This window comes from Callithrix jacchus, chromosome X (genome assembly GCF_049354715.1).
Source record: "Callithrix jacchus isolate 240 chromosome X, calJac240_pri, whole genome shotgun sequence".
Taxonomy (NCBI): domain Eukaryota; kingdom Metazoa; phylum Chordata; class Mammalia; order Primates; family Cebidae; genus Callithrix; species Callithrix jacchus.
This window is the reverse complement of record NC_133524.1, coordinates 16,853,525-16,879,169: the sequence shown is the minus strand read 5'-3', so window position 1 is coordinate 16,879,169 and position 25,645 is coordinate 16,853,525. Positions and strand designations below refer to the sequence as shown.

Genomic DNA, 25,645 nt, shown 5'->3' with positions numbered 1-25,645 from the left:
TCGTAAAGAGTTCATTGCTTTTCTGTGAGCTCTCTTCACGTTCATCAGGGAAGATGCAAAGCTGTATCTATTTAGTTTTGCCTCAAGCATGGAGACCTTTTGGAGCAAGCCAAAATGGTGCAAAGGTTAGCTGGAGATATTGAAAGACTTGTATTATTCAGTTCCTGGTGTTGCTAATATTTATATTCTTTTCTTTTAAGCCTCTGAAATAATTGAAGGCAAGATGAAGGAACTATCTGAAGAAATCACTACACCCTTACAGAATCCCCCTGTTCTCCAGCAAACATGGGATGTAAAGCCTCAAAGGGAATCTGATAATACATACTTCTGTGAACCAGAACCAAAGGCGTAGTTTTCTTTTCCCTCCAGAGGCAGCCTTTGGTACTTAAAATATCTGTAGCTGATTAAATTTTTCCCAACAACCTCACTGGGGAGAAAGTGAGTTCATGTTTTTTCCAGCGGATCAGAATGATAGGATGATGAGCGAGAGCCCAGGTCACTGGGCCTTTGTATGGAAAGTATGGCAGGGAGCATACTGTAAGTAATTTTGAGTAAGAAACTAAGTCGTTTTACCTGGACCTCAACCACAGATTTGTGTGTGGTCCAAGATAATTTCAATTTCTCGCCCTGTTTGTTTTCCGGTAAACGTAAAATTTAATAGGTCCAAGACTTGGAGGTGGCAAGTAAGGCTTTGCCTCAGGTACAAGATTAAAAAGGCTCCACAAAAACTGAGGAATCAAGATCAATAATAGAGTTTGAGTATTCCTTATGTGAAATGCTTGGGGCTAAAAGTGTTTTGAATTTCAGATTTTGGAATATTTGCATATACATAATGAGATATCTTGGGGATGAAATTCAAGTCTAAACATGAAATTCATTTATGCTTCATATATACCTTATACACATAGCCTAAAGGTAGTTTTATACAAAATTTTAAGTGATTTGTACATGAAGCAAAGTTTCAACTGCATTTTGACTATGATTTTTGGCATGAGATCAGGCGTGGAATTTTCCACTTCTGGCATCATGTTGGCATTCAGAAATTTTGGAATTTTGGAGCATTTTGGATTTTGGATTTTCAGATTAGGGATACTCAACCTGTGTATACATATATTTTAATTGAGGTGAAATTCACATAGCATAGAATTAACCATTTTGAACAGTTGGGTTGTATTCACTGATGTTGAACAACCACCACCTTTAACTATTTCCAGAACACGTTCATCACTCCAGAAGAAATCCCTGTCCGCACTAGCAGTCACTCCCTAGCTTCCCCTCTGCCTATCCGCTGACAACCGCTCATCTCCTTTTTATATCTGTGGCTTTTTCTATTGTGCATATTTCATATAAGCAGAATTATACAATATATATGTATGCGGTCTTTTGTGTCTGGCTTCTTCTGAGACAGTAGGAAGGGGACTTGGCTTTGGCTCACCCCCGCTAGAGCATTTTTTCACGCATTTCCACTGGTCACAAAACCCCTACCACTACCTCACTGACACCATACCTGCTAACCTCCAGGCTTTAGTCAGACAAAGAAAATCGCCTTTCTGTGTTGTTGTCTGTGCTCTCATAATGCTTAACCATGTCTTCTACTTAAACAATTCCAGGAACTGGCCTTAGGAGATCCAAAATATGGAAGCAAGATTGCAGAGTGTCCCATCTTGGGAGGGAATGCTGAACAATTAATTGATTTACAGCTTTGTTGGTGCTGGCCAGACCACCAGGTGGCCCATTACTCAAGATAATCATCACAACCAGATGATGCTAACCTATATCTCTTACCCTTTTCGTGCTTTGTTTGGGAAAACGCTTTTCTCCCCATGTCAATTTCTATTGCATTGAGAGCCCAAGAGCCCCTGATCAGTCAGACTTGCATTTAGCATGGCGTTTTCAAGGTTTCCCCATGTTGTAGCATGTGTCAGAACTTCATTCCTTCTATGGCTGAATAAAATTCCATTGTATGAATATACCACAGTTTGTTTCCACCTTTTGGTTATTGTGAATAGTAATACTGTGAACAATCACACGCAAATGTTTGTTGGAGTACCTGTTTCTAATTCTTTTGGGGAGTATGCCTAGGAGAGGAATTGCTGTGTCATATGGTAATTCTCTTTAACTTCTGAAGAAGGATCAGTAGTATTTTAATGCAATATTATTTTTAAAAATCAAAATTAAAAAATTCACGTTTGAACATAATATTAAATTTTAAAATAAAGACAGGATCCAACCCTGTACCTTCTTCACGTCCCCGCGTCCTTGCCCCATTCCCTAATGTTCTTAGCTAGTATGCTTTCTAATTTTTCCTGTTGGATGTGCTTGATATGACTTAGTTGTTGCCTACATTTAAGCTTTCTAATACTCATTTAAATATTTTAGTTGTTCAGTTAATTTTTTTGCGGTGGTTTTGCCCCCCACCTTTTTTTTAAATGCCATAAGGTATTACGGCCTTATTTTGTAAGATACCACAGAAAATTCATCTACCAAGCACATACAGAAATGAAATGACTAATTCTGGTAAACAAAAATATTAAAGAGCTTTAGCGCTCCACTTGCGAAAATTACAGCTTGAAGATCACACGAGGCTCCAAATGAAAAGCCCACAGGTAGGTTAAAAAGCTAGAATAGGCCTCTTAGGGAGGGGGTCAGAAGCTCAGAGGTGACACTTTTTTTTATTTTTGAGAGGGAGTCTCGCTCTTGTTGCCCAGGCTGGAGTGCAATGGCGCCATCTTGGCTCACTGCACCTCTGCCTCCGGGTTTCAAGCGATTCTCCTGCCTCAGCCTTCTGAGTAGCTGGGATTATAGGCGCCTGCCACCACGCCTGGCTAATTTTTATACTTTTAATAGAGACGAGTTTCTCCATGATGGCCAGGCTGGTCTCGAATTCCTGATCTCAGGTGATCTGCCTCCCTTGGCCTCCGAAAGTGCTGGGATTACAGGTATGAGCCACTGCCGGCCAGAGGTGACACTTTTTTTTTTGAGTCTCGCACTGTCGCCCAGGCTGTAGTGCAGCTGCGCGATCTCGGCTTGCTGCAATCTCCGCCTCCTGGATTCAAGCAATTCTCCTGCCTTAGCCTCCTGAATAGCTGGAACTACAAGTGTGTGCCACCACACCCAGCTAATTTTTTTGTATTTTTGGTAGAGACGGGGGTTTCACCATGTTGGCCAGGATGGTCTCGATCTCCTGACATCGTGATCCACCCACCTCAGCCTCCCAAAGTGCTGGGATTACAGGCATGAGCCACTGTGCCCGGCCAGAGGCGACACTTTTAACATCACAAAGGGATAGTCTGGTTTAAGTGGAAGTTTTCAATTTTAATGATTGTGCTTTCTAGAGTCACTTGTAACATAGTGCTTTCCTGTGGGCTAATGATGCATGTAAACAAGACCAGAAAGACGAGCACTTAAGAAACAATAAACTAGCCTGTACCCTTGAACTTGGAATGTAGGGAAGCACAGAAGGACAGTGGCGCGGCTGCTTAGAATATAGGTACTGGAACAAGAGTGAGATGTGAGCACAGAAAGTTACTATAAATCATCACTCAACAAATGTTTCTTGGGCCAGGCATGGTAATAGGGGTCCCAGTCCAGACCCCAAGAGAGGATTCTTGGATCTTGCACAAGAAAGAATTTTGGGCAAATCCATAGAATAAACTTTATTAGAGAAGTAAAGGAGACAAAAGAATGGCTACTCCATAGACACAGCAGCGGCACAAGCTGCTGACTGGGTATACTTACAGTTATTTTTTGATCATATGCTAAATAAGGGGTAGATTATTCATGAGTTTTCTGGGAAGGGGGTGGGGAATTCCTAGAACTGAGGGTTCCCCCCCTTTTTAGACTATACAGGGTAACTTCTGAACACTGCCATGGCATTTGTAAGCTGTCATGGTGCTAGTGAGAGTTTCCTTAAGCATGCTAATACATTGTAATTTGAGTATAATGAGCAGTGAGGATGGCTAGAGGTCACTTTTGTCACCATCTTGGTTTTGGTGGGTTTTGGCTAGCTTCTGTACCGCATCTTGTTTTATGGTCAAGTTTTTCTGACCTGTGTCTTGTGATGCCAGTCCTGCCAACCTCATATCTCATCCTGTGACTAAGAATGCCTAACCTCCTGGAAATGGAGCCCAGTAGGTCTCAGCCTTGTTTTACCCAGCCGCTATTCAAGATGGAGTCACTCAGGTTCAAAAGCCTCTGACAATGTCAGGGGCTGGGGGTACAGTGGGGAGTAACCTCAGATAAATAGAAAAGGGACTCAGTTGCTTTTTCACACATTTTTTTTCTTCTTGTCTCGCTGATCACAAGACCCACACCACTGCCTTGCTGACAATTGGCTTTAGATAAGGCTTTAGGCTTACAAAGAAAATAGCCATTCTTCTGTGCTTTCATAATGTTTAACCATGCCTTTTACTTAAAAGAATTCCAGGAACTGGCTTTAGGAAATCTAAACATCAAACTGAGGTTGCAGACTGTCCCATCTTGGGAAGGGAAGGAACGCCGAACAATTCATTTGCAGCCTGTTACTGCTGGCCAGACCCCTAGGTGGCCCGTTACTCAAGATAACAATTCCCCAGGCCAGCCTGCATTCCCTACCCCTGATACCAATTCCTGTGTTTGTCTAATAAAAAAATCCCTACCACCTTTTCAAGGAGTCAGCCTGAGGGATCCTTGTACCCCTGGTGTCTCCCCTGCACTCAAGCACAAACCTCAAGATACAAGCCTTGTCTGGGAAATCTGCTTGTCCCCATGCTAATTTTTTATTTTTAATTTGTTACATGATGGGCCCAAGAGCCTGTCATCTGTAACAAACCTGCCTTAAGACCTGACCATCTCTTCGGGGAAGGCGGCTTTAAACAAATCTATAGAGAAATAAGTCTTTAATTATATTAATAATTGTCATATGTTTAGGGGCTATGACAGTACCAAAGAAGAAGGACAAGGGGGCTTGAGAGAGAGTGTAAAATGGGGTCCTATCAGAAACTAGAGAACCAAGGACAGCCTCCTGAACAAAGCAGGTAAATGATTTACTTGGTTTTGTGTGTGGTCACACAGTGCAAAGACGGTGGACCGAGAGCTCCGAGATCCAGTGGGGATGTGCTTTTCCTGACTGACAGGACACTTGGGTGAATGGTGGCACTGTTTCAATGGTATCCTCATCTGCTTGGTGTCAATGAAGTGAAAGTGTAGGCTAAATGACAATTAAGAATGGAGCTAGGGCTGGGCATGGTAACTCATGCCTATAATCCCAACATTTTGGGACGGTAAGGCAGGAGGATAGCTTCATCCCAGGAATTCAAGACTGGCCTGGGCAATATAGTGAGACGCCATCTCTATGGAAAATTAAAAGAATTAGCTTGTCATGGTGGTGTATGCCTATACTCCTAGCTACTCGAGAGGCTAAGGTATGAGGATCACTTGAGCCTGGGAGGTCCAGGCTGAAGTGAGCTGTGATGTCACCATTGCATTCCAGCCTGGGAGACAGAGTGAGACCATTTCAAAAAAAAAAAAAAAGAATGGGTCCCTTCCGATCTTAATTGTCACTTCTGTTGCTATGTTTCTTTCTTGCACTTTCTATTTTGTTAAAGTAAGTACTATTTACATACACATCTATAGTCCGTTAAAGTCAGTGCCAGACATTGGCCCTCACCACCATTTCTCCTACAGCTAAGGTTCTACAATCCAAAGGTGCCATCGAAAATCAGGTAAGATTCTTAGAAATATGTAGGGGAGGAAAAATATTTTTTTTTCTCTACCCATTCTAAGTTCATGGCTGAGGCCCTATATCAAAAGACAGACTAACGAGAGAAAAGTGGACAAATTTAAGTTTTATGTGACACATGAACCATTCATAAGAAAATGAAGACCCAAAGAAGCAGTTAAAGCTGAATGTCTTTTATAGTAGGTTTGGTGGAGAGTAGAGACTGTGAATCCCCAAAATCTGAGACACATCTCCATTAATTTATAAAGTTTATTTTGCCAAGGTTGAGGATGTGCATCTATGACACAGCCTCAGGAGGTCCTGATGACATGTGCCTAAAGTGGTCAGGGCACAGCTTGGTTTTACACATTTTAGGGAGATATGAGACATCAATCAGTATGTGTAAGATGGACACTGGTTCTGTTTAGAAAGGTAGGACAACTCAAGGCAAAGGTGCGTGAACCTAGAAAATCTGAGACAGGTCTCAGTTAATTTAGAATGTTTATTTTGCCAAGGTAGGGGATGTGTATCCATGACACAGCCTCAGGAAGTCCTGACAACATGTGCCCAAGGTGGTTGGGGCACAGCTTAGTTTTATCCTTTTTTTTTTAGACAGCTTTATACATTTTTTTAATACTTTTTTTTATGTTGGCCAGGCTGGTCTTGAACTCCTGATCTTGTGATCTGCCCACTTTGGCCTCCCAATGTCCTGGGATTATAGGTATGGGGGTGGGGGGCTTCCAGGTTATTAATAGATAAGAGACAAATGGTTGCACTCTTTAACCTTTTCAAATGAGGCAGTTAGACATGCACTTATCTTAGTGAGCACAGAGGTGACATTGAATATAATGGGAGACAGGTTGGCCCTAAGCAGTTCCCAGCTTGAATTTTCCCTTTTGCTTAGTGATATGGGGGTCCTGAGATTTATTTTCCTTTCATATTTATCCCCTTTTCTTTTTAAAAATCTTTTAGAGAAAGCATTTTAGGAGAAAATTAGTCTCTGGTCCCAGGTTTCATCTGATCTCTCATGGCTAGGATGGTTTATTCTTAGTTGGGTAGGTCCCCAGTTATTAGGAAAGTTCAATCTTAGCAAGTTGTGAAGTTGTATGTCCTCTGAAGAGAAAATACAGGGAGGAAGGGAAAAAAAAAAGACAACAAACAAAAGAACAATCCTGGAAAATCGATATAGGCCACATTACTCTGAAGTTTATATATCAGTGGGCAGGGATGAAAGTGGCTTATTATGTAAATAGGTTGTTATTTTCTTCTGAAGTTTAAATTGTCTAGCTTCAGTTCACAGGGCTTTACAGAAGCACAGTTTAGTTTTCAGTGACTCCAAATTAGGAAAAAAATGGGGAAAAAGAAGGAAAAAAGTTGAAATCATTATTTCGAAGACATGTAGCCAAGAAAAATTAGAATTCAGTCCAAACTGTAGAAAATAATACTAATAACCATTGAAAAACATTAGGCAAGGCTAGAATCTAACAACAAGTGTACTGTAGTTTTTAAAAAATAATTTTTCTCTCTGCAGTTTCCCATTTTTACTAAAGAGAGATCATGGTAGGACCAGTTTGCTTTATTATACTTGGCCTGATTATTTGTATAAAGTGCAGCAATAATAATAATATTTTTTTACATAGGCTTTTAAATTGGCTTTGATGAAAATTTGTTTCATAGAAGGAATCTCAGATAAAACTTTTTAAAAGCCAAGCTCAGCCATGGATTTGTACCGTCAAATACCTATGAGTTGGGTGAATTCCTCTCCTCTTGAGGTTCCAAGATAAACTTGGGGTTCCTGGGCCTGTCAGAAAGTGATGTGCTTTACCTATCACAAGTCAGGAATCCTGTACAGGGACTATGTAGACTAGGTATGAGGCCAGCATTTCCAAGAGGCCTTTATTGGCTCCATAAGTCAAGTTTGGTTCCGTAAAGGAAAGCACAACATTCCACTCAAACCCTTGGCAAAATAATCAGTTTCTCTAATTGTGTCCTATTATAAAGGAAAACAGATTCTTTTTTTTCTTGAGACAGACTGGAGTGCAATGGTGCTATCATGGCGCCATTGCAACCTCCGACTCCCATGTTCAAGCCATTCTCCTGTCTCAGCCTCCTGAGTAGTTGGGATTACAGGCACATACCACCATGCCCAGCTAATTTTGGTATTTTTAGTAGAGATGGAATTTCACCATGTTGCCCAGGATGGTCTTGATCTCCTGACCTTGTGATCTGGCCACCTTGGCCTCCCAAAGTTCTGGGATTATAGGCATGAGCCACTGAACCTGGCCATGAAAACAGATTCTTATTGCACTTATGCAAATAACTATGTTGCCATAAGTTAAGAATGCTCACAAATAGTTTCCAAATTCTGGAGAAATCAGATAGAGAGAAACAAATATGTTCTAAATTTTGTTCATAGTATACTAAATTGTTAAAAGCTGTCCATAGCTCAAAAGAAAAGTTTCCTTGACTCTAAAAAACAAAACAAAGGATTGGCAATATTTTGAGCAAAAAGTGAAAAAGATTACCTCAATCTCGTATTACTTCAGTCCATGTAGTAAATTCCTGTTCTGCTTGATATTCATGAACATTTCAGTTCTCCATGAGTCCTAAAAGTTTTTCTTCTATTCTGATGTCACAATCTCCAAAGTTATCAGAAACTTGTATTCAAGAGCACCTGTTTGAGTTTTACAGCTGATTATAAAATCGCCTTCTAAAGAGGACCGAAACAAGACAGCAATTGTCCTTGGATGACTAAAACTTTAAGGGCAGCCATAGTCAAGGGCACAATTGACAAGGAAATTTTTTACCTCTGTGGCACACAATAATTTAACACAACAGTTATAATTATTACTGATAATGTACACTAAGCATATTAGAATTATAGGAATTTCCCATAATTTTGGAACACATATCAATAACATATTTTTTATACAAATATAGTCCAAAGAAAACCAAACACGACTTCATATTTGACAATGTTTCCTGTATAATTTTTATACCAAATAAGCCAAATTATGTAATTTTTGGACTTTAGGGAACCCAGTATCTTAAAGGATTAATTCAGTCAGAAAAAGACATAATTTATAATTTGATTTTGGAAAGTTTGTCAAATATCAAAGGCTTAAAACACTTAATATCACAGGTCATTGTAAAATAAGTCATTCATTTGACCAAAGTGATAACTCAAGGATTTCAAAAAAAGGTGAAAACCTTTATTCTTTGAGAGAGGAGACTTAATTTTCTAAACAACAAGCCCTAATAAAAGCAGCATAGAGTCAATTAAATTTGTTTTTCAAAATGTTACAATCTATAATATTTTAATCTTGACCATAAGATATAACTTCCATAAGCTTTTTGTAACCTTTATTAAGTAGTCAGTTAATGCTTCAAGAAAATCTTTTTAATCTGACATAGGGGCAACATATGCTGGTCTTGCATCAGTGTGCCTTTGACATTAATGATTAATTTATAGAGAAATTGAACTTATTTTATCTCTCAGAATCAACCCTTATAATCTCACATGTCTATGTCTTCTGCAGTAGTCCCTGGGCCTTGACAAGTTGAATAACTTTAATTTCTGGCCCTGTGTCTCAGGAATGCAGTTTATTTTGATTGACATCTTCTACGAGGCCTGAAGATGAACCTATAATTGCTGTCAGTGTTTAAGATTTAGCAGGACTTGGTATCCTTTTTAGACCCAGGAGTCAAAGCCCTGTAACTCACTGTCACAAGTTCTTTAAAAAGCACATACATCTTTCTATATACACGGATGTAATAACCTTAAATAAAAAAAATTTTAATCTCAGTTTTTTTCCTAAGCAAACCAAACTTAATAATAATGATGGCATAGGAATTGTTTCAATAAAATGTAAAATCTGTTAGGCCATTTACCAAAAGGCAAAAGAAAAGATCTATACTGCACAGAATATTATGTTGGAAGAAAACATTTTCTTTAGACTTTTAAGAAAACATTGTTAGCATTAGTCCACAACAAACAGAACTTAAGGAACAAAATTTATAAGAGCTGAAAATGAGTTGAAGGAGAGTGTTACTGTTTCACACCTTTTTCTTTTTTGAGATGGAGTCTTGCTCTGTAGCCAGGCTGGAGTGCAGGGGTGCTATCTTGGCTCACTGCAACCTCTGCCTCCTGGGTTCAGGTGATTCTCCTGCCTCAGTCTCCTGAGTAGCTGGGACTACAGGCGTGTGCCACCACACCCACATACCCAGCTCTGTTTAAAAGGGAAGAGAAAACAGAAAATGGTGAGATGCAGTAAAAGTTGAACTTTCTTGCTTCTAACCTCCAAGCTGTCCTTGTTTATTCGTGGGCATAGGCTGAACAAACTTTGGGAGGAACTTAGTTTATAGTTAAGCTTTGAAACAAAGACGATAACAGTCCCTTCCCAAAACAAACCTTACATGCCTGTGGACTAGACTGCCTAAAGCCACAAGATTAGAAGTCATGGTAATTTTACTAAACCTAAGATGTAATTATTTTTATTTAAACCAATATCAATGTCTTATTTATTAAAGTTTACACACGCAAAAATTATTCTGTTTTGGGATGGGTTTATAGTTTTGTAACCCCATGCCAAATTTTGACACCTTATAGTATTTGGTGGGATAAGTATGAAATTGCTTGATTAATAAATACAAATGAAAATGTATTCTGGCAATTCATAAGACATTTCAAATATTACTTTACCAATAATTTTAAAGCTAGCTTATTTATTAAAGATTTTTCTTAAGTTACACAACCTTGGAAAAGCATTTGACCAGTGTTTTCTTTTTTCCTTATAAAATATTTGATTCAAGTGCTTTTTTTTAAGCCAATTAATTAGAGCTCTTTTATATATTTTCAGGAGTGAAGCAGTGTGTATGCAACACGAATACATAAATGTATTAGGCATGCTGATAGAAATACATGTTACAGATTCATAAAAAACTTTTTCCCTATCTTAGGCTTTCAAATTCTTAATAACCTGTTTTATTACCCTAGGCAGTTGTCAGCTAAATAGCTTACATTTGCATATTAAAGGAAACAACTCAGGTGAAAGTCAAATAGCAAAATTCACATCCTAAGGCAGGAGAGAAAATGTCTGGTGTTCTAGAGGGAAATTAAAATGGATTTAATTGCCAATTAAACATAAAATTATAGAGATTATAAAGGCCTTTCAAATATATATACACACATGTATACACACACACACACACACACACACACACACACACACACACACACACAAAGATCCTGTAGCTTTTACTTCAGAACTTTAGCCATGAGATAAGTACAAATTCACCGGCTTGTGAAAAGAACCTGTTTGATCCAAACAGTGCTTTTCATCTTAATAGAAAAATAACAGCAGATTTAAAGCAGGCAGAAAAGAAAAATAGAGAGAAAGGGAACTTAGGAACTCCATAGTTTGCAGGTCAGCCTTAGGGCTTTTTCCTTAATGTAAATGTGCACAGAAACCGTATTACTTCCATTTTGCATAAACTCTGGTAAGTAGAGGTGCATAAAACCTAAGGAGTGCTCGAAAGAGGGTCGTTCTCCTTGTTTTCTCCCCATTCTTAGATTATTTGTGTCCCCTTTTTTTTTTCTTAAAAGGAAGAACTGAGCTGTGGCCTAGGGGTTTTGTGTGGTGGATCAATGTGTGCTGCTTGTGGGCAGGACTCCACAGTGTGTCACCACTTCCAGGCTTCTAGGTCATGAGAGACAAATGGTTGCATTCATTTAAGTTTCTGATTAGCTTTTCCAAAGGAGGCAACCAGATATTCATTTATCTCAGTGAGCAGAGGGATGACTTTGAATAGAATGGGAGGCAGATTGGCCCTAAGCAGTTCTTAGCTTGACTTTTCCCTTTAGCTTAGTGATTTTGGGGCCCCAGGATTTATTGTTCTTTCACAAGATTAATGGAGAAGTAGGATAGGGCAAAGAGAATGATCTGGGGTAATGAAGTGGGGAACTTAGTAAGTCCTGTTGGTTCACATTCTGTGTCCTGTGTCTTCAGAGATAAGAATGCTCCTTTCCTCCAGGTCTAGAGAAGGCACATTTCACCTAGGGTCTTAATGACCTACATCAGGGGAGAAGGGCAGGGAAGTGTCAGAGAGACCTCCCTGCTTTTGTGGTTTTCTCAGATTTCTTCAGCTTCAAATACTTGATATGCTAAAGTGACATATTTTGGGGTAGTGTGTCCTGAATCCCATCACAGGCAGCTTCTTTTAAAAAAGTTTTCAATGTTTATCGTAGATTTGGGGTTACATGTGCAGGTTTGTTACTTGGATATATTGCATGACACTGAGGTTTGGGGTACAAATGATCCCATCACCCAGGTAGTGAGCATAGTCCCCAATAGGTAGTTTTCTGTGCTTTCTCCCACACTCTCTCCCCAGTCTAAGGGTCCCCAGTGTCTATTGTTTCCGTGTATTTTCATGTGTACCCGATACAAGCAGCTTCTGATCTTTGAGATTGATGTCCCTGAATGTCACTAAAAGATAATGGCAAATTCCATGGACGTCATTCAGTTTCATTGCTCCTGAGTGAGGCCCACTTTCCATTCATATGGCTTCGTCAGTATTACCTGCTTCCTCTGAGACAAACGATAGTGAAAAGTTGGAGAGTCCAGTTGATACTGTTTGATCATAGAGCTCATTTTTAAGCTTGAGTGTTGTCTTAAACTTTCATCTTTTTCTTCAACAAGAAATTGTTTTGAAGGCAGATGTATTGCTTTGATTCGTTTTCTCCGAGGGAGACTATGCTTTCAGTCAGGATGCTGGGAGAATTCTGTAGAGTAAGCTAAAAACCTAGAACCTGCAGGTTGGAGCCAGCTTCCTAGGAAACTAAAGTTTTCCAGGCTGAATCATCCTCTCAAGGGGATTCTCTGAACTAGAGAAACTTGTCATATTCCACAGACCAGGGTGGTGAGACTACTTGTCATGATGATCACTTCTGTAGAGAATTTAATGGTAAGAGATTAATATTTAGATAATTTATATGGTCTACATTTCTGGAGTAGCAATTTCTGAGTTGATTTGCACAAGTATATATTGTTTCAGTGTCTTCAGAGATATGAAGATGCAAAAGTAATTTTCAACCCAGAATGTGACTTCGTTGTTGCCACCATTGATTCATAGCAAGATTTCTGATAGGATGAAATTTTCTTTCATGGCTTTTGAAACATCGGCTTTTCTGAGGGGTTATCACAGACTCCATGGTTTTATCTCATAAACTACATGCTTTTCTCCTGTTTCCCCATCATCTTTCTTTTTGCTCAAACTTCCTAAGCATAATTCTTTTTTTTTTTTTTTTTTGAGATGGAGTTTTGGTCTGTCGCCCATCGCCCAGGCTGGAGTGTAGTGGCGTGATCTCGGCTCACTGCAACTTCTGTCTCCTGGGTTCAAGAGTTTCTCCTGCCTCAGCCTCCCAAGTAGCTGGGATTACAGGCACGCACCTTCATGCCTGGCTATTTTTTTTATTTTTAGTAGACATGGGGTTTCACTGTGTTGGCCAGGATGGTCTTGAACGCCTGACCTCAAGTGATTCGCCCACCTCAGCCTCCCAAAGTGCTTGGATTACAGGCATAAGCCACTGTGCCCAGCCCTAAGCATAATTCTTTATTTGAATTAAAAGATTTGTTTTAACCTGTTTAAGAATGAAAAAGTAAAGTAAAATGATTATAAATTCTGTATTGTATAAAGGAGGCATTATTTAAAGATGTGCCTTCTCCCTACCTCCTACCCCACACAGGCTCAATCCTGCCCATTTTTGTAAATAAAGTTTTATTGGAACACAGCTGCACCCATTCCTTTATGTCTTGTCTATGGCTGCTTTCATGCTACAAAAGGATAGTAGTTGACATAGAGATTCACAAAGCCTAAAACTTTTACTATCTGACCCTTTACAGGAAAAGTTGGTCAACTGCTGATCTAAAGGATGTGATGCAAGAAAATCTTTTTACAAGGCTTCAGTAGAACCCATGTTTTCAAACCCTTTTCTATTTGGTGAAGATAGTCTCTTAAAAAATGTGCTAAAAGAATGTATGACATGACGTTCCAAAATAAAAGGTCACAGAAAAGTCTCTCTTTAACCTCTGTCCTCAACTACTTTGTTCCCTTCCCTGGAGGTCATGTTACCAGATTGTTCTGGGTTCTTCTAGAGACATTACACACAAAGATGATTTTTTTTTCTATATTGTTTAAGCGGCTTTTTTTTTCTTTTTTTTTTTTTTTTGAGTTGGAGTCTCGCTCTGTTACCAGACTAGAGTGCAGTGGCACAATCTTGGGTCACTGCAATCTCTGCCTCCTGGGTTCAAGCAGTTCTCATGCCGCAGCCTCCCGAGTAGCTGGGATTACAGGCACGCGCCACCACACCCGGCTAATTTTTTGTATTTTTAGTAGAGACGGGGTTTCACCATGTTGGCCAGGATGGTGTCGATCTCTTGACCTTGTGATCTGCCCACTTTGGCCTCCCAAAGTGCTGGGTTTACATGCATGAGCCACTGCTCCCAGCCTAAGCAGCATTCTTATTTCAGATGAGATTCTACTTCTCTATTTAGTGAGAAAGATAATTATGAGAGATACTAAGGAAAAATGTACAGAGAATTGGCTAATAATTAGTTTAGACTGTCACAGATATTGTGCACACACTGATGGGCTTGACTCTGAATGATGCAGCAGAGAATACAGAAGACCTGTAAGATATGATCTAGCTGGGGAAGGCCTTAATACAATGCTTGAACCAAATCCTGAGAGATGAGTAGGAATTGAGTAGATGCATCATTGTATTATAAATGCAGGCAAGGCCAGTTATTGGCTAGCATCCCAGACAGTTCCCAGAGATCCTCCTGAGGCCTAGTTTGTCCAACTTCTCAAAAAATGATGCCCAGAATCAGAGCATCCTGAAAGTTGTGAGTCACTGTGAAGGCTGTCACTCTTCTCATTAACAGGCAGAGACATCCCTTTCTCTATCCTTCTTTATGCTAGCTGCTCTGTAGACCTATGCTATCCAAAAAATATAATGTGAGTTACCCGCATGCATTACTTGAAATTTTCTGGCAGCCATGTTAAAAAAGTAAAAAGAAACAGGTGAAATTACTTTTAGTAATTGAGTAATTTTAACCCAGTAGATCTAAAACATAGATTTCGACATGTGATCAATATAAAATTTACTAATGGGATATGTTACATTCCTTTTCCCATATCAAGTCTTCAAAACTTGGTGTAAATATGACACTTCTAAGCATATCTAAATTCAGACTAGCCACATTTCAATGCTCAATAGCCACACGTGCTAATGAAATGGGAGAAGTTCCCTTGTCTCCCTTGCAGGGTGTGCCATGGGGTTGTGGCTCGCTTCTTTGGTGCCCCGCTGGTCATACCCCTAGGGGGAGCATGCAGACAGGCAGGTCGTGGAGAGTGTGGGCCCCGACCCCGTGGTAGCATCTAGGGTTGAGTGTTGACAGCCCCCAAAGCCCCAGCCGGTGTATGTTACAATGTGCTCTTTCAGTTTTGCCGTCCACACACAGGTGGCTTGTGTTAATCAGCTCGATTTGAACCCCTGTCTTACTGCAAGGACAGAGGGCTTTCTGTATCCCAGGTTCTTGCCTTAGTGTACCAGAAAAATTGGATCACATGTGGGCTTGGAGAATGAGTGCAAGGTTTTACTGAATGGCGGAAGTAGCTCTCCTCAGACAGTTGGGGAGCCAGAGGAGGATGAGTGGGAAGGTGGTTTTTCCCTGGAGTCGGACTGCCCTGGGCTGAACTCTGTGCCATCCCACTATTCTGCTCTCTATGGCCTGCTGGAGTCTGTCGGTGTGTTTTTCTGCTGGTGTATTCTTCTGCCCCTCTGCTTCTCTAGACATCCAGTCACTTGTGTGCTCTTCTGCTGGTGTGTTCCTCTCGACATGCAGCTGCTTGTGTCTCTGCCCACTAGGGTCTCAGGGTTTTTATAGGCACAGGATGGGGGCACGGTGTTCCCCAAGGACATGAGGGAAGGACAAGGACAGAGAGGGAAGCCCAAGGTCAGGCCTAGTCGAGCAGGGGGCTCAGAGGAGCTCGACTGTAGTTAAGTCAAGGAGAGAGTCTTTGTCAGCAGATCTGTCACTTGCTCGTGGCAGAATCCCTGGGTATAATTCACAGAGCACAAGAATATATTTTAAAATCTTAAAGCATCTAACCTTTGGTTATGTAGATTTTCGTGTTTGAGGTGAAACCAGTATAAAATGGCCATATATGAGGCCTGCTATTGGACTCAGTATTTAGTTTTTTTTTTTGAGACAGGGTCTTGCTCTGTCCCCAGGCTGGAGTGCAGTGGTGTGATCTAGGCTCACTACAATCTCCACCTCCTGGGCTCAAGTGATCTCAGTCTCCCAAGTAGCTGGGACTACAGGTGCATGCCACCATACTTGGCTAATTTTTTAAGGTTTTGTAGAAGCGGGGGTCTCACCGTATTGCTCAGGCTAGTCTGAATAGCATTCTTGAAGAGACAAAAGACATGGATTAATTGAGTTTGCTGTTCTAGCATCTACCACTCTCTACCCAAGACCATTGTAGGGGAAATTTACTTGGCAGGTTCTTTCATAGTCCCCTTAAGAAGGTTTGCAAGTAACGAGTACTTTCTGCATTCAAAGGAGAATAAGCATTTGACAGCAACATCTGCCGATTGCCAGTGTTTTACTTCTGTGTTTCATCCTTGATTTGGGCATAGTTTAGAAAAAGCCAGACTTTTTGGCAAGCTTCAGATGGAAGCTACCGTTGATGAGCAAATTTGGCCCTCATCGTCATTAGAACTAAAGAAAATGGAGGTTTTTAACAAAGAAATATTGAGACACATGGATCATTGAGTTCATCAACAAACCTTTTTTTGAGTCAACTTTGCCAGTAGGGTGCGAGACAGTGATATACAAAGGTGACTTAGACCCCTGTGTTCAGAGAATTTTGTCTTATGTGCAGGGCAGAGAGGGAGAGATTCACATATTAGTGACATCTGAATCTTTCAAGAGTGCTTCAGTATGGCCAAGTGTGATGGCTTATGCCTGTAATCCTAGCACTTTGGGAGGATTAGGCAGGAAGATCTCTTGAGCCCAGGAGTTTGACACTAGCTTGGGCAACATTTGGAGACTCTGTCTGTACAAAAAAAAAAAAAAAAAAAATTAGCTAGCTGTGGTGGTGCATGCCTGTAGTCCCAGCTACTTCAGAGGCTGAAGTGGGAGGATGGCTTGTACCTGGGAGGTTGAGGCTATAGTGAGCTGTGATTGCACCATTGCACTGAAGCCTGGGCAACAGAGCAAAACTCTGTCTCGAAAAAAAAAAAAAAGAGTATTTCAGTAGAGGGATAGAATAATGGCTCAGCATTGGCATCTTACTGGGAAAGTGATCATGTGGATGTCAGGCTTTCAGTATTACTGAGAAAAGCTGTGTAGCTTTTCACATACATGTGGGCATGCACAAGAATGATTTGCTCCAACCTAGGATATAGATGGATAGATTTGTGGAATTGTGACATGGTTTATGAAAGGATGCTGTAATAACAATTGTGGCATTTTCAGCATTTATTAAATTTGTAAATTGCACAAGAACCCCTTTCCATGGCTCTCCTGATTTCTGACTACTTCTAGCTCAGTAGTAAATAATTGTATATTAGTGTAATTCTTTTTTAAGCTAAAAGAGAATAATGGTAACCTAGGAAGCCTGCAGCAGGTGGGGATTCCCTAATGCTAATAACTCAATCAAAGTTCTTTTAATATGTCAGCTAACAAGGCAAACCATAATTATGGATTAGAAAATCATTCAAGTATATATGTAAATGATACCTTTCTTAATTTAGAAGTGATACTTGACATTTACTGGAAGTTGGTTCTACATTTGGTATATAGTCCGGGTCTATTGATCTCAAGAAAGAGGACATTCTCTCTGGTATGCCAGACCATGTGGCTGGTCCCACAGAAGTAGGGAGCCTGGTGTCTGCTATGGACTAAATGTGTGTGTCCCCTCCCAAATGCATGTGTTGAATCCTAATCCCCAATGTGACGGCATTTGAAGGTGGGGTCTTTAAGAGGTAATTAGGTCATGAGGATTGAGCCCTTATAATGTCATTAGTGCCTCTATAAGAAGAGACACAAGAGAGATGACCACTTTCTGCCTTGTGAGGACACAGGGGGAAGGTGGCTATCTGCAAACCAGAAAGACAGCCTTCACCAGACACCAGATCTGCTAGCACCTTGATCTTGAACTTCCCAGTCTCCAGGACTGAGAGAAATAAATTTCTATTGTTTAAACTATCCGGCCTATGATATTTTTGTTACAGCAGTCCAAACTAACACAGTATCCAGAACATATCCTTAGTAACACTATGACGTACATATGTATAATGTTATTTCTCTTTATTGATTAGGGGAATATGAGGGAAAGAATAACTTCACATCTTGCTGGGTTACATCTTGCAAACCTGGGATTCACCAAGGATCTGCTAGCCAAAGCCCACTTCATGTAGAAGTGATATCTTTTTATTTAAGAGAGATGGGCTTAGTCCTCAAACAGGATACCACTGGCGCAGAGAGGAGCAAATTGCCTGGCCACAGTGGCTGCCCTGGAAAACTACTGAAGTGATTTAGATAACAATCAGCCTCCAGTATCACAGCGTCTTGTTGATCCAAGTGTGGTAATATATTTCTGAGTCTGTCTTCTCTTCATTTAATCTGAAATCATACAATATGGATTGGCTGGTTTTGAAATGGCAATTATTTGCTCTTGGTGTCTTTCTGGTCTTATAGAAACAGCCTAGCTTAAACTGAATTCTGGTTCCAGGAAGAAATAAGAATTGAGAAAGAGCATCATAGGAAAAACAATATGTAACTTAGAATACCACTTAGAAATACAGCATAAGTCAGGTAAATACTTAAGATGATTTTGGTTTGTTTTGTCCTGTTTTCTTGACTTCCTCAATTACAGCTTTACTCTTGCGGCCCTCAGGAAGGCAGCCACGAAAGCACTTCAGGGCTTAAACTACTTAGAATTTAAGCCCTAGGAATAGGTTTATTGTGAAGGCAAAACTGCTGTTGGTGGCATTCCACAGCTGCTGTGAGAAAATGCAGAATGCTTACAAATGGACAACCCAATCAAGATAATTTATTTATTGTCCGAACCTGAGGGTACTTTCAGCCATAACTCTTTTAATGTAAAAAGCGAAGGAGGTGAATATCATGTACACTCATTAAATAACTGAAATGTCTGGGTTTTTTTCCCATAAGGCATCTTTTTTACCCCTAAAACACACCTGGAATTGGCCTCATTCTGCAAGGCAGCAAAACACTTTTAAAGCCCCTTTGCCATCGCTTATTTAACCTTAAGAACTCCTATTTTATGACAGTGAATAAAAACAAAGTGGGAAAACTATAAATAATTTATATGTAACATAGCTATATAAAAAGTAATAGAAATAGAACTCACCTGTATGTAAAATAGCTATGCGAAATACCTTTAAAAAGCATTCCGTTGAGAAAACATTAGGAATATTAACAATGGTTATCTTGAGTGTTAGGGAACATGAGTGAATTGTTTTTTGTTTTTCTAAATTTCTTTCTTTTAAGAATCATCCAGAATAAGTCAGTGAAATATTTAACTTGTGTTATTTATTTAATTAAAAAAAGGTCTCTGATACGGAGAACTTAGTTCATCATGCATCTGCATTCACAGCTCACTGTCCTTTGTGGTCAGTGTAAGCCTGTTGTTTTTGTTTCTGTATTCTCCCCACTCCCCTACCAGGCTCCTTTTTTTTTAGATGGAATCTCGCTCTGTCACCCAGGCTGGAGTGCAGTGGCGCGATCTTGGCTCACTGCAGCCTCCACCTTCTGGGTTCAAGCAATTCTCCTGTCTCAGCCTCCTGAGTAGCTGGGACTACAGGCACATACCACCATGCCTGGCTAATTTTGTGTGTTTTTAGTAGAGACAGGGTTTCACCACGTTGGCCAGACTGGTCTCAAATTCCTGACCTCTGGTGATCCACTCGCTTCGGCCTCCAAAGTGCTGGGATTACAGGGGTGAGCCACCACGCCTGGCCCCATGCTCTTTTTTTTTTTGAGACAGTCTTGCTTTGTCATCCAGGCTCAAGTGCAATGGTCTAACAGCTCACTGCAGCCTTGAACTTCTAGGCTCAAGTGATCCTCCCACCTCAGCCTCCCAAGTAGTTGGGACTCCAGGTGTGCACCACCATGCCGGGTCAGTTTTTAAATTTTTTTTTTTTCCTTATTCTTTTATTGCATTTTAGGTTTTGGGGTACATGTGCAGAGCATGCAATACAGTTGCATATGTACACACATGGCAGTGTGTTCTGTTTGCTTTCACCCCTTCACCCACATTTGGCATTTCTCCCCAGGCTATCCCTCCCCACCTCCCCCTCCCACTGGCCCTCCCCTTTTCCCCCCAATACACCCCAGTGTTTAGTACTCCCCTTTCTGTGTCCATGTGTTCTCATTTTTCATCACCCGCCTATGAGTGAGAATATGCGGTGTTTCATTTTCTGTTCTTGTGTCAGTTTGCTGAGAATGATGTTCTCCAGATTCATCCATGTCCCTACAAACGACACAAACTCATCATGTCTGATTGCTGCATAATATTCCATGGTGTATATGTGCCACATTTTCCCAATCCAGTCTATCATCAATGGGCATTTGGGTTGATTCCAGGTCTTTGCTATTGTAAACAGTGCTGCAATGAACATTCGTGTGCATGTGTCCTTATAGTAGAATGATTTATAGTCCTTTGGGTATATACCCAGTAATGGGATTGCTGGGTCAAATGGAATTTCTATTTCTAAGGCCTTGAGGAATCGCCACACTGTCTTCCACAATGGTTGAACTAATGTACACTCCCACCAACAGTGTAAAAGTGTTCCTTTTTCTCCACATCCTCTCCAGCATCTGTTGTCTCCAGATTTTTTAATGATCGCCATTCTAACTGGCGTGAGATGGTATCTCAATGTGGTTTTGATTTGCATCTCTCTGATGACCAGTGACGAGCATTTTTTCATATGATTGTTGGCCTCATATATGTCTTCTTTCATAAAGTGTCGATTCATATCCTTTGCCCACTTTTGAATGGGCTTGTTTGTTTTTTTCTTGTAAATCTGTTTGAGTTCTTTGTAAATTCTGGATATCAGCCCTTTGTCAGATGGGTAAACTGCAAAAATTTTTTCCCATTCTGTTGGTTGCTGATTCACTCTAGTGACTGTTTCTTTTGCCGTGCAGAAGCTGTGGAGTTTCATTAGATCCCATTTGTCTATTTTGGCTTTTGTTGCCAATGCTTTTGGTGTTTTGTTCATGAAGTCCTTGCCTACTCCTATGTCCTGGATAGTTTTGCCTAGATTTCCTTCTAGGGTTTTTATTGTGCCAGGTCTTATGTTTAAGTCTTTAATCCATCTGGAGTTAATTTTAGTGTAAGGTGTCAGGAAGGGGTCCAGTTTCTGCTTTCTGCACATGGCTAGCCAGTTTTTTCAACACCATTTGTTAAATAGGGAATCCTTTCCCCATTGCTTGTTTTTGTCAGGTTTATAAAAGATTGTATAGTTGTAGATATGTTGTGTTGCCTCCGGTGCCTCTGTTTTGTTCCATTGGTCTATATCGCTGTTTTGGTACCAGTACCATGCTGTTTTGATTACTGTAGCCTTGTAGTATAGTTTGAAATCTGGTAGTGTGATGCCCCCCGCTGTGTTCTTTTTGCTTAGAATTGATTTGGCTATGTGGGCTCTCTTTTGGTTCCATATGAAGTTCATGGTGGTTTTTTCCAGTTCTGTGAAGAAAGTCAATGGTAGCTTGATGGGGATAGCATTGAGTCTGTAAATTACTTTGGGCAGTATAGCCATTTTCACGATATTAATTCTTCCTAACCATGAACATGGAATGTTTCTCCATCTGTTTGTGTCCTCTCTGATTTCGCTGAGCAGTGGCTTGTAGTTCTCCTTGAAGAGGTCCCTTACGTTCCTTGTGAGTTGTATTCCTAGGTATTTTATTCTTTTTGTAGCAATTGTGAATGGCAGTTCGTTCTTGATTTGGCTTTCTTTAAGTCTGTTATTGGTGTAGACGAATGTTTGTGATTTTTGCACATTGATTTTATATCCTGAGACTTTGCTGAAGTTGCTTATCAGTTTCAGGAGTTTTTGGGCTGAGGTGATGGGGTCTTCTAGGTATACTATCATGTCGTCTGCAAATAGAGACAATTTGGCTTCCACCTTTCCTATTTGAATACCCTTTATTTCTTTTTCTTGCTTGATTGCTCTGGCTAGAACTTCCAGTACTATATTGAATAGGAGTGGTGAAAGAGGGCATCCTTGTCTAGTGCCAGGTTTCAAAGGGAATGCTTCCAGTTTTTGCCCATTCAGTATGATATTGGCTGTTGGTTTGTCATAAATAGCTTTTATTACTTTGAGATACGTTCCATCGATACCGAGTTTATTGAGGGTTTTTAGCATAAAGGGCTGTTGAATTTTGTCAAATGCCTTCTCTGCGTCAATTGAGATAATCATGTGGTTTTTGTTTTTAATTCTGTTTATGTGGTGAATTACATTTATAGACTTGCGTATGTTGAACCAGCCTTGCATCCCCGGGATGAATCCTACTTGATCATGATGAATAAGTTTTTTGATTTGCTGTTGCAATCGGCTTGCCAATATTTTATTGAAGATTTTTGCATCTATGTTCATCATGGATATTGGCCTGAAGTTTTCTTTTCTTGTTGGGTCTCTGCCGGGTTTTGGTATCAGGATGATGTTGGTCTCATAAAATGATTTGGGAAGGATTCTCTCTTTTTGGATTATTTGGAATAGTTTCAGAAGGAATGGTACCAGCTCCTCTTTGTGTGTCTGGTAGAATTTGGCTGTGAACCCGTCTGGACCTGGGCTTTTGTTGTGTGGTAGGCTCTTAATTGCTGCCTCAACTTCTGACCTTGTTATTGGTCTATTCATAGTTTCAGCTTCCTCCTGGTTTAGGCTTGGGAGGACACAGGAGTCCAGGAATTTATCCATTTCTTCCAGGTTTACTAGTTTATGTGCATAGAGTTGTTTGTAATATTCTCTGATGATAGTTTGAATTTCTGTGGAGTCTGTGGTGATTTCCCCTTTATCATTTTTTATTGCATCTATTTGGTTGTTCTCTCTTTTCTATTTCGTTGATCTTTTCAAAAAACCAGCTCTTGGATTTTTTGATTTTTTGAAGGGTTTTTCATGTCTCAATCTCCTTCAGTTCAGCTCTGATCTAAATTATTTCTTGTCTTCTGCTGGGTTTTGAGTTTTTTTGATCTTGCTCCTCTAGCTCTTTCAATTTTGACGATAGGGTGTCAATTTTGGATCTCTCCATTCTCCTCATATGGGCACTTATTGCTATATACTTTCCTCTAGAGACTGCTTTAAATGTGTCCCAGAGGTTCTGGCATGTTGTGTCTTCGTTCTCATTGGTTTTGAAGAACGTCTTTATTTCTGTCTTCATTTCGTTGTTTGTTTACCCAGTCAACATTCAAGAGCCAGTTGTTCAGTTTCCATAAAGCTGTGCGGTTCTGGGTTGGTTTCTGTATTCTGAGTTCTAACTTGATTGCACTATGGTCTGAGAGGCTGTTTGTTATGATTTCAGTTGTTTTGCATTTGTTGAGCAGTGCTTTACTTCCAATTATGTGGTCAATTTTAGAGTAGGTGTGATGTGGTGCTGAGAAGAATGTGTATTCTGTGGATTTGGGGTGGAGAGTTCTGTAAATGTCTATCAGGTTTGCTTGCTCCAGGTCTGAGTTCAAGCCCTGGATATCCTTGTTGATTTTCTGTCTGGTTGATCTGTCTAATATTGACAGTGGAGTGTTAAAGTCTCCCACTATTATTGTGTGGGAGTCTAAGTCTCTTTGTAAGTCATTAAGAACTTGCCTTATATATCTGGGTGCTCCTGCATTGGGTCCATATATGTTCAGGATCGTTAGCTCTTTTTGTTGTATCGATCCTTTTACCATTATGTAATGGCCTTCTTTGTCTCTTTTGATCTTTGTTGCTTTAAAGTCTATTTTATCAGAGATGAGAATTGCAACTCCTGCTTTTTTTTGCTCTCCATTTGCTTGGTAAATCTTCCTCCATCCCTTTATTTTGAGCCTTTGTGTATCCTTGCATTTGAGATGGGTTTCCTGGATACAGCACACTGATGGGTTTTGGATTTTTATCCAATTTGCCAGTCTGTGTCTTTTGATTGGTGCATTTAGTTCATTTACATTTAGGGTTAATATTGTTATGTGTGAATTTGATACTGCCATTTTGATGCTAAGTGGCTGTTTTGCCTGTTAGTTGTTGTAGATTCTTCATTATGTTGATGTTCTTTAGCATTCAGTGTGATTTTGGAATGGCTGGTACTGGTTGTTCCTTTCTATGTGTAGTGCCTCTTTTAGGAGCTCTTGTAAAGCAGGCCTGGTGGTGACAAAATCTCTGAGTACTTGCTTGTTTGCAAAGGATTTTATTTTTCCTTCACTTCTGAAGCTCAGTTTGGCTGGATATGAAATTATGGGTTGAAAGTTCTTTTCTTTAAGAATGTTGAATATTGGCCCCCACTCTCTTCTGGCTTGTAGAGTTTCTGCCGAGAGATCTGCTGTGAGTCTGATGGGCTTTCCTTTGTGGGTGACCCGACCTTTCTCTCTGGCTGCCCTTAGTATTTTCTCCTTTATTTTAACCTTGTTGAATCTGACGATTATGTGCCTTGGGGTTGCTCTTCTTGCAGAATATCTTTGTCGTGTTCTCTGTATTTCCTGCATTTGAGTGTTGGCCTGTCTTGCTAGGTGGGGGAAATTTTCCTGGATGATGTCCTGAAGAGTATTTTCCAGCTGGTATTCATTCTCTTCGTCCCCTTCTGGTACACCTATCAAACGTAGGTTAGGTCTTTTCACATAGTCCCACATCTCTTGGAGACTTTGTTCATTCCTTTTTGCGCTTTTTTCTCTAATCTTGGTTTCTCATTTTATTTCATTGAGTTGGTCTTCGACTTCAGATATTCTATCTTCTGCTTGGTCAATTCGGCTATTGAAACTTGTGCATGCTTCGCCAAGTTCTCGTATTGTGTTTTTCAGCTCCTTTAATTCATTCATATTCCTCTCTAAGTTATCCATTCTTGTTATCATTTCCTCATATCTTTTTTCAAGTTCCTTAGTTTCTTTGCATTGATTTAATACATGTTCTTTTAGCTCACAAAAGTTTCTCATTATCCACCTTCTGAAGTCTAATTCCGTCATTTCGTCACAGTCATTCTCCGTCCAGCTTTGTTCCCTTGCTGGTGAGGAGTTTTGGTCCTTCCTAGGAGGTGAGGTGTTCTGGTTTTGGGTGTTTTCCTCCTTTTTGCGCTGGTTTCTTCCCATCTTTGTGGATTTATCCGCTTGTCGTCTGCGTAGTTGCTGACTTTTCGATTGGGTATCTGAGTGGACACCCAGATTGTTGATGATGAAGTATTTCTGTTACTTGGTTTTCCTTCTACCAGTCTAGCCCCTTCGCTGTACGACTGCTGAGGTCCACTCCAGGCCCTGCTTGTCTGGGGTGCACCTCTAGCAGCTGTGGACAGTGAGGGATGCTACCAGTTTCTTTTTCTGCTATCCTTGTCCCAGGATGATGCCTGCCAAATGTCAGTCTTTTGGATATAGAGGGGTCAGGGAGCTGCTTGAGGAGACAGTCTGTACTTTATAGGAGCTCAATTGCTGAGCTGTGAGCTCTGTTGTTCATTCAGGGCTGTTAGGCTGCTATGTTTGATTCTGCTGCAACAGAGCTCATTAAAAAAACCCTTTTTTTCTCAAATTCTCTGTGGTGGGGGGTTTGGGCTTTATTTTTGGATGTCGGTTGAGGTGTCCTGCCCAGCTAGGAGGCAGACTAGCCACTGTTTGCCTGCCGAGGCTCCGCCCTGCTGTTGTGCTGCAGGCTCTGCTGTTCTGCTGTGGTCTCCGCCACGCCCTGCG

The 25,645-nt window shown here is 40.4% G+C and overlaps 1 protein-coding gene across 29 annotated transcripts in view; it reads left to right on the top strand.

Annotated features, from left to right (window-relative positions):
* CTPS2 (CTP synthase 2) overlaps positions 1-25,645 on the top strand; it is a 229,244-nt gene that overhangs the window by 112,471 nt on the left and 91,128 nt on the right. For 6 of the 29 annotated variants that reach the window (XM_078362209.1, XM_078362214.1, XM_008989009.5 and 3 more), the window contains one exon: positions 201-1,972. The exons of the other annotated variants lie outside the window; for them this stretch is intronic. The gene's annotated coding sequence lies outside the window, so the exon portion shown is untranslated. Of the gene's footprint in view, positions 1-200; positions 1,973-25,645 lie in introns of those variants that run through there. 29 annotated transcript variants of the gene reach the window in all.